This window comes from Euprymna scolopes, chromosome 45 (assembly GCF_053919585.1).
Source record: "Euprymna scolopes isolate OS-2025 chromosome 45, ASM5391958v1, whole genome shotgun sequence".
Lineage (NCBI taxonomy): Eukaryota > Metazoa > Mollusca > Cephalopoda > Sepiida > Sepiolidae > Euprymna > Euprymna scolopes.
Window position 1 is genome coordinate 4935194 of NC_136526.1, and position 10000 is coordinate 4945193.

The following is a 10000-nucleotide window of genomic DNA, read 5'->3' on the forward strand; positions in this document are numbered from 1 at the left end:
TCCCTTAATTAATTAAATAATATATACGATTCGGTACAGACTGGACAATGGAAGATCAGATAACAAAAAAAAAAAAAAAATCCAATCTTGATCACCCTTCGAGGCCCTTTGAGGCCCTATGGGGCCTGTGGCGCAGTGGATAGAGACGTTTAATCTCTACAGTTCCAGGTGAGCATTGTCTGAAGATAGCGGTTTCAATCCTTTCAAGCAGGCCAAAGTATTAGTTTGCCAAAAACGTGGTGAGACGACAACAACTATGGAAGGCAGTAATTACTGAAGATACAGTTATGAGACTCAGCATTCCTATCCTGTCGTGGTTAATCACATGAAGAAGGCCAGAGGATGAGTTGGCCGAGACATGGCGAGACAATGACAATGACCGTGGCACACTGGATAGAGACGCTGAATCTCTACGGTCCCAGGTGAGAAATGTCTGAGGATACTCAAAAGAAGACTTATATATTCAACAATATTTACTGTTTACGAGTGGTAGTAGTATGAGATGTGTGTGTATACACAGAGAGAGAGAGAGAGAGAGAGAGAGAGAGAGAGAGAGGGAGGGAGAGAGAGAGGGAGAGGGAGAGAGAGAGAGAGAGAGAGAGAGAGAGAGAGATATGAAAAACCGAACGCCGTTTTTATTTAGTTATCTGCTTGGTAAATCCGGTCGCTCGTACACACACACACACACATACACACGCAGAGAAGTCTACCCTCCAACCACCATCTCGATAGAGCGTTCCTTCTGCTCGTCACCAGTGTTGCACGCACCTCCAACCCCCCCCCCTCAACACGCACCTCTAGACGCGTGCCTCAATCGCCTTCCCTCCCAGACCTCCCTTCACCAGCCGATTCCGGTAACCTATATAATAATAATAATAATAATAATAATAATAATAAAAACGTATTTCTAAATCAATCTTATTTTGAAACGTAAACCAACGTGATCAAATGCTAAAGTTGATTCTGTATCGACTTTCAATACAACGGAAGGAAAAGTCTACAATCTGATTTTATGATATTTAGATCCGAAAAAAAAAGTGTATATCAATATCACGGCAATATTATATATATATATATATATATATATATATATATATATATATATATATATATATATATATATATATATATATATATTAATTTTATTTATACAAACATTAATGGCTACATATGTGCATACTTTTGAAGGTAAATTCTTGGCCTGAAGACGTAATCCCCCAACGTGAGTGATTACAGAAACATGTATGCACATAAGTAGCCATTAATGTTTGTATAAATAAAATTAATATACCTGCTCTGTTCACTCATTGAGCACTATTTTGGTAGGCACATGTTGTTTCATTGGATGTACTTCTAGGAAACTAAACTCTATTGGCTATATATATATATATATATATATATATATATATATATATATATATGCACATAAAGTTATAAACAAGTACATAGGGCCCGAGCAAAGACGGGTTGAACTGCTAGTTTTGAGTATTAAAAAAAACTGTACTGGGCCTTCATTGTAAGATCACAGTTTGGGATTTTTCTAAGTTTATTTGCAGTATATCATCTGTTTTCCCCAGTCATTTCAACTCAATTTCCCTACATATGTTCGAGTTCGGTCTATTCTCAAACACCTTGCTGTCAGATCATTACCTTTCCAACGAGCCTTGACCAATAGTCGCTAACATATTTAACTCTGTGCTTAGCAAGCTCTGTGTCTGTAATTGTTTAGTTTCTTGGCGTGACTCATATATATATATATATATATATATATATATATATATATATATATATATATATATATATATATATTATTTAGTTCGACTCCCACTGCAAGAACTTTAGAGATCAAGATCGGAACTCTATTGGCTATATATATATATATATATATATATATATATATATATATATATATATATATATATATATATATATATATATATATATATATACAATTATATATATATATATATATACAATTATATATATATATATATATACAATTATATATATATATATATACAATAATATATATATATATATATACAATAATATATATATATATATATATATATATATATATATATATATATATATATATATCTATATAACAAGAGAGAAGGAGAGATACATATTCTTGGGAAAGTTACGCAAAATAAATAACGCAACTAAATAATATATATATATATATATATATATATATATATATATATATATTATTTAGTTCGACTCCCACTGCAAGAACTTTAGAGATCAAGATCGGAACGTGGGATTGAGAGGTTAGCCCCCACCTCCACCTCCACCGCCACCCCCACCACCACTCCGCGATGACTGACGAGCTTTTATGATTTCAACTTCAAATGAACAGCTATAGCAGGAATTGGAATGCGCCTTACTAAAGCCGGTTGTCACAGCTGGTGAATTTCAAAAATGCAATTTGGACGTTAGGACACTTGAGAAAAACGATATGCAATGAAATTGTGTTTTAAACTTGGAAAAAAATGCCCCGGAAACGTATGGAATGTTTCAGACTGATTTTGGACCATCTTGCATGAATCGAGCATCAGTTTTTGAGTGGCATAAGAGATTCAAGAAGGCAGGGAGTCTGTGAAAGATGATGAGAAGTGTGGGAGGAGTAAGAAAGTCAGAACACCAGAGTTGATTGGCCAAATAAAGAATTTCATGGATAAGGGCCGTCGTGTGTCTATGGAGACAATAAGTGCACAGTTTGATGTCAGTGTGGGAACTGTACAGAAAATTATTTACGAGGAACTGAAGATGTGGAAGATTTACGCAAAGTTTGTCTCAAGGGTTCAAAGAGAAAATCAGGCTATTTTACCAAAATGGGTATGAAGACAGTTCCTCAATACCCCTATCGGGCAGATCTCTGCTTCCTGCGACTTTTGTTTATTCCCTAAGCTCAAGGAAAACCTTATAGACTGGCGTTATGAGAACAATACAACAAGTGCCTTGCAGCCGGAGGAGATTACTTCGAAAGAGACATAAAGTTTCATGTGTGTACTGTCAATAAAAGTGACCATACGAAAAAAGTCTGGAAACTATATATATATATATATATATATATATATATATATATATATATATATATATATATTTGTTTTTGGGGTCTTGATTTCAAATCTCACTGGATTCAGCCACTCTGATAAGTAGTGGACGACGAAACATGTGTCAGTGGATAATTATATTTTAAAATCAATATATAAGTTTTAGTTTCGGTTTCGATTCAAGCTAATGCACCCAAGTCATGTGGATAAACATTTTTATTTTTGAAATCGCAACTTTATAATATATATAAATAAAATGAACTCATTTTTTTACGTCTGATTTTGACATTAATAGGATTAAAAATCAAGATATTTCATGCAAATATAATATGCACAAACGGCAGAACAATATCTGAGGTGTGTTATAGGCTTATTATTTCTCAAATTCCTCGATAATCTTAGATTTCTATACTTTTTCTGCTGAGAAGTCACGGCCAAAATCGGTTAAGATCAATGGAAGTGGTAAAATATTTTCTCTCTAATAAATTCCTCCTCCCCCTGCCACCACTTAACACCGTTTGGGGATCGTTCACAAGGAACAATTGAGAAGAGAACACCGGTTTGGCTTCGTAGTTCTTTCATGTGAAGTTATTTAAAATCACTAAACTAAGCTGCAGTGCTCTGTGGCATAGTGGTTAGCGTGCTGGACAATTCACATTATATTTTCACGTTCGCGCCGACCTACCGTAGTCGTTTTTTTTTTTTTCCTAAACAACTGGAATGGACTTTTCTTGGTGGCCGAACTGTTAACGTTGCAGATGTTTTTGTTTTTTTTCACACTTTATTTTCTTACTTTTACTCATGACTCCGGGTTTGATCCTTCCTACTTACCTACCATAACATTTTTTAAAAATCCCCCCCCCCCGTCCCGGAAACAAACACTCAGGCAACGCCGGGTACCCCTGCTAGTAATATATAAAAATCGATACAATATTAACTCTATAATAATATAAACGAAATCTGCAAGAATTAAAATATCATATTTAAGCGTACTTTATGACCGGGTTATGCCGGGCGTCCCTGCTAGCTTAGATAAATACTTTTGCAGCTTTAACCAAAAAGCTACAATAATATCAGAGCGTTTCCATTTACGCTGAACATCTAAAGAATGCCAACATCAATATATTTCATATGAATGAGTCCGCCGTGGAATTTCCACAGGTCCCGCTAGTTTTAATTAATTCTCTATTAGTGTTTGTTAATGGCATGTTCAAGAATTGGTGTGTTGTCTACTTAAAAGTGTTCGAAATTGGAGCGAGTGGCAGGGATGTTGATTAATCAGGTGTTTAGCTATAGCGCTGTTTTTAGAACGATGCATAGTTAACCCTCTCGACAATGTCGTGGTAGTCAAACCTATATATATATATATTTTTTTCTTTCACTGTTGTAGACGCAGTCTCCCATTGGGCATTTAAATTAACAGGTTAGTTCTATCCAGCAACACAATCGCTATTTGTTGGAATGAGGCTGAAGGTCTTAAATTTATAATTGTAGAAAATGATTAGTTTTATATATTTTTTTTGTATAGGTTTTATTGTTTTATTTTTTTTTTATTGCGGTTTAAGCAAGCTATATATCGCCTAGTGCCCTCATTTCTATTTGATTGGCCAGTACTATACCTTCTGTTGCTTCTAGTTTTCCCCTCCTCATGGTGAGCAGTGCACACTTTTCCATGCCGAATTCCATTTGGATATCCTGACTAAAGATTCTGGTCATGTATATTAGTGTTTCTAATTCACTCTTTGTTTTTGCAAACAATTTCAGGTCATCCATGTACATTAGGTGGTGCATCCTTTCTTTCAGAGAAGGTGCTCGACTGGGATTCATTTTATAATATCCCTTGTAAACCATTCATTACACCAGCTCGTCTAGCTACAACCAATGTTAATAAATTCTCTTTCTCCTTCTGTGTACCTAGAACTAAACAGAACCTGCACAAAGTGCCTTTCCTAGAACTGTTTGTTTGTGAATTATAGGTTGTATGTTTTTGATAATATTATTCTTTTTTTGTTTATTTTTTTTAATTGCATTTTCACCCCAAACAAGGCGCATTGCCACTTGATGTAGGGGCTACCATCTGGGACATAATTATATAATCTAGGGAGTTGAGCAGAAAGTTTACATTATACTTGAACTTCTGCATGTCAGTACAGTCGGGGAAGCAGGGCCCTGGAAGGGAATTCCAAAGTCTATGATTAGTTTTATATATTTTTTTTGTATAGGTTTTATCGTTTTTTTTTAAATATTTTTTTTATTGCATTTGTAAAACAGACAGAGGGATGCTGCATTTCGTCGATGTGACAGAGGTTGAAGCCTAGCTGACAATGCAGGACCTATTAGGTTGGCGACTCTCTTTTGAACCCTGTCTAAGTGGGAGAGACTAGTAGTAGATGCATCAGTCCAAATGTGGCAACAATACTCCATACATGAGTGAATGGTGGCCTTGTAGTGATGTAGAGATACAGGATACTCTCAGGCGTAAGTAACTTTCTAGCAAGGAGCCCAAATAGTCCCAGAATCACCCAGAAGGGGTAGTGAAAAATAAGGACGTTAAGATTCTCTAGGATTTCATGATTCAGTGTGACCGACTCATAGGGAACCGGATATTGTAGTAGTAGAACAAAAAGACCAACGAATCCCAAACGACATCAACAAAAAGAATGAGAAACTACGGAACTATCAGAAATTGCTATATTGTGAAATAAGAAAATTTCCATCATGCCAATAATCAGGTGTGCTAGGCTCAATTCCTAATGATCTTGAAATAACTGAACTCCTTGGGAATCAGAGACAACATCAGCGTACTCCAGAAGTCAGTTCTGCCTGACTCAGCAAGCATCCTACGCCAGGTGCTTTCCATCTAATTGACTGACTATCCTTATAAGCTGTAATTTAAAAGCCCCCCACCCTTTAGGGGGAAAGCAGTGTAAAACATCCAACACTGTGAAGTTAATGACATTATTATTATTATTATTATTATTATTATTATTATTATTATTAATATTATTATTTAATAATAATAATAATAATAATAATAATAATAATAATAATAATATCTGCGTTAAAGGTGATAAGAACATTGGTACCGTGGGTTTCAAATCCAAAGCAGAGGTAGACCAGTCTCTGATCACCAGTATCGGACTCTCTTCAGCAGGAGCTGCTAAAAACAGCCTATCCTGCCTTGACAGAGTACAAAATAGACTTCGTAGCTTAGTGGGGGATTCCCTTTTCTCTTCCCTGCAACCTCTCTCCCACATTGCGAGCCTGTCTTTCTTTTATCGTTATTTCCATGGCAAGTGCTCGTCTGAGCTTCAATCTCTCATCCCCCCTCGCCAATCTTTCACGAGAAACACCCGTCTGGCTGAAACAACTGTCAATAATTTTCCCCACTCTTTATCTGTGCCTAAATCCAAACGTAGATTCCATGAACAAAGCTTCTTTCTTAGAACTGCACGCCAGTGGAACTCTCTGCCGCTTGCCTGTTTCCCACCTGACTACAACTTGGGTGTCTTCAAGTCCAACATAAACAAACTCCTGACAAACCGCCCCCTTAAGTAAGACACTCTATCAAAACCCCCAATACTAATGATTACTACAATACTATCTCATTGATTACTGTACATGCAATAACCCTTATCCCTGAGTGGCCTTCGGGCCTTGATAAGTGATTACCCCCATGTAAAAAAAAAAAAGCTTCTGTTTATCTCTTTCTCCCCTGAAATGGTGTTGGGGAGCTGGGTTTTTTTTCCTACATTAAAAAACGACCTTGTGTCACATTTTGCTTTCGTTGGGAAGCAAATAAATACCAATTTAATTTACTACTACTACTACTATTACTACTACTACTACTGCTGCAATTTAAAAATAATGATAGTAAAGAAGCCTATCTCTCTTCCCCCCCTCTCTCTCTTAGTTAAGCACTACTTCCCATCCCTCATCCCCCAATCCACTAGTAATACTCCATCCTTCCTTCGTATCGCTTTACCGTTTTGGCAAGGAGGTCGAATATCAAGGCGAGGTCACAGAGGCGGTTTTGATGGGTTAAGAGTGGTGTGTGTGTGTGTGTGTGTGTGTGTGTGTGTGTGTGTGTGTGTGTGTGTGTGTGTGTAGATTGTTTTACATAATCGATAGCGTAGGGTGGATGTTGAGCACTTAGAGAAGACGGCAGATGGGAGAGAGATCTCGGGAAATTGTCAGATTAAAAAAAAAAAAAACAAAAAAAAACAGGAATAACAGTTTTTCTTTTCTTTTCCTTTCTTTTTTTTTATCCTGCGTTTTTTTTCCCTCTCTCTTTCCTTTATTTCTGATGTTTTCTTTTTTTCTTCCTTTCTTTCTATTTTTTTCTATCTTTTTTTTTTTTTTTTTAAATTCCTTTTCAGTTGTATATTTTATTTGTTCTTTAATTTTCCTCATTTTTGTTCGCTTTTTTATTTTCATTCTTTTTTTCTTCTTTTTTTCTTTTTTGTTTCAGACCATGATTCCATTTCCGTTTAATGAAAACCGGATTTCTTTTCTTTTCTTTTCTTGTTGCAGACCATCTACTAGTTGGCCAGTTGTGTACAAACCCCAAGGGCGACAGGAGTGAAATCGGAGATGCGCCGCTGTACAACTCAAATCCAAGTTATGACAACAGGGCCATTGCCAGCACCCTCAAGATGCATAGATTCCATGAACAAAGCTTCTTTCTTAGAAGTGCACGCCCGTGGAACTCTCTTCCGCTTGCCTGGTTTCCACTTGACTACAACTTGGATGTCATCAAGTCCAACATAAACAAATTTCTGATAGAACCGCCCTCTTAAGTAAGACACTTTATCAAATCTCTATTACTAACGATTACTACGATATTATCCCATTGATTACTGTACACGCAATTAACCTTATTCTCGAGTGGCTTCCGGGCCTTGGTAAGTGGTGAGTACCATGTAAAAAAAAAAAAAAAATCTCTGGATTGCCACAAATAACAGAGATGTGCCGAGGGTGATGAAAACAAAGTTGCCGGCCACGGTTATTGCCTTTGGTATGGTTTCAAGTGAGGGGCACATCATACCACTGTATCCTCATCTTCGAAGTCGGCTTGAAAGTCAACATCAAAGTGTACCTGTTTGCCTGCTTTCCAGCTGACTACAATCTGGTCGTCTTCAAGTCCAACGTAAACAAATTCTTGATGAACCGTCCCCCTTAAGTAATCCAATTTACAAAATTTTCACTACCAACGATTACCACGACATTATCCTACTGACTACTGTGCACTCATTAACACTTATCCTCAAGTGGCCTGTGGGCCTTGATAGGTAGTGTCTCCTTTGTAAAAACAAAAAAAAACATTTTTTTTTTGTTGATAATATTGCATGACATAATTCATAATAATTGATAAATAATTGATGATCTTGCATTACATATACACCACAAATTTGGCCTTTTGGTCAAGATCAAAGTGTAGTATCTGTTCTTCAGATGCTTTTTCTTGGCCTTTTGGCCAAAATCAAAGTGTAGTATCTGTTCCGGCAGATGTTTAAAAACGGCCTTGTGCCTAATTTGCTCAGTGGGGGAGCAAATAAACACCATCTGTTCCGGCAGATGCTGCACTTAAGATAATTTGTACCAGTCAATGGAGGGGAAACCCTCTATACTGGGACAATTATTATTTTTGGTAACCAGAGTGACCCCTTTTAGGGGAGCTGGTTTTTACCTCACATTAAAAACGGCCTTGTGCCTAATTTGCTCAGTGGGGGAGCAAATAAATACCATCTGTTCTTCAGATGCTGCACTTCTATTTCTTGTTCTCTTTCGGTTGAGGAGAAATCCTTCACGACTGAGACAATTTTTATTTTTGTACCTTTTCTCCGCGTTAAAAAAACGACCCTGGTGTCTAACTCTGTCCCGTGGGGAGGCATTGTAAATAGGTACATAATCTACAGGATTTTTTTTTTATTGTGTTTTTTTTTAATGTCGAGCTTGGTTTTCTATGTTAAAATGCTACAGATACTCAAAATGTCGTCCGTGCACTTCACTGCAGCGTCTTAACCTAGAAAATCAAGCTCGACATTAAAAAACAATTAAAAAATAGCAATCATGCGTTAGGGACGGACAAAATGTCTGGCCGTGTTACCGCGTTTTATTTTTGTACCTTTTCTCCGCGTTAAAAAAACGACCCTGGTGTCTAACTCTGTCCCGTGGGGAGGCATAGTAAAATAGGTACATATACACCACAAATTCCCAACAAATAAGGTCGACGTCAAACGAAATCGCGACATCTTCAGCCTAAAGTTCTATCAACAGACCTATTCGGACTTTCTACAAAATTGAGCTTGAAACAAATATCTCTACAATTATATAAATGCAACTTGGTCTGTGTGCGTATGTGAGTTCGTTCCTTATAGACTCCGAAACGGTTGAAGAGATTTTTAAAAATTTACAGAACTTTAGTGTATAAGTCTGGGAGCGATACTAGTTAAGTTTTGTCTCAGAATACTTCCCCCCCCCCGATAATTACCGATAATCGAAACAGTTATTTAAATTTATCTATCATCGGTAAAACCATTTTTTTCCATGTCGTTGCTTAGCAACAATGATAGAACAACGGGCCGTGACAATTCTCCTGTGTATAGTTGATAGCGTGTTTGACAATTTACGTGTTTTCTTTTTTTGTTTCATGTTTTTTTTGCATGACGTGGTCTGTAGTTTCAAACCCCGCACGTAAATTTCTTCAGGTTTTTTTTTTCCTAAACTGGAAAGAAGTTTATATAAAATAATTTTATTAAAAAAAACAGTAGGTTCTCCACAGTGCAATTTAGATTGACATATATTTTGGACTAAGTTATTGCATGGAGGCATGTGAAGCTTCCTCCCGGGCGATTTCACGGATTTCGATGACAATAAAAATATAGGAGTGTGAAATATTCGTTGATCATCATTCAATCCCGGGCAACGTCGGGTCT

At 36.6% G+C, this 10000-nt stretch overlaps 1 protein-coding gene and 1 long non-coding RNA gene across 2 annotated transcripts in view; both read right to left on the bottom strand.

The window, feature by feature from the left end:
- Positions 1–10000, bottom strand: part of LOC145269224 (uncharacterized) — a 171620-nt gene that overhangs the window by 24396 nt on the left and 137224 nt on the right. The window lies entirely within an intron of this gene.
- On the bottom strand, positions 7434–9733 carry LOC145269228 (uncharacterized). Its single transcript, XR_013864963.1, has 2 exons — positions 9190–9733; positions 7434–8898 (listed from the first exon to the last, which is right to left on the bottom strand). It is a non-coding gene; the product is annotated as an uncharacterized LOC145269228 (long non-coding RNA).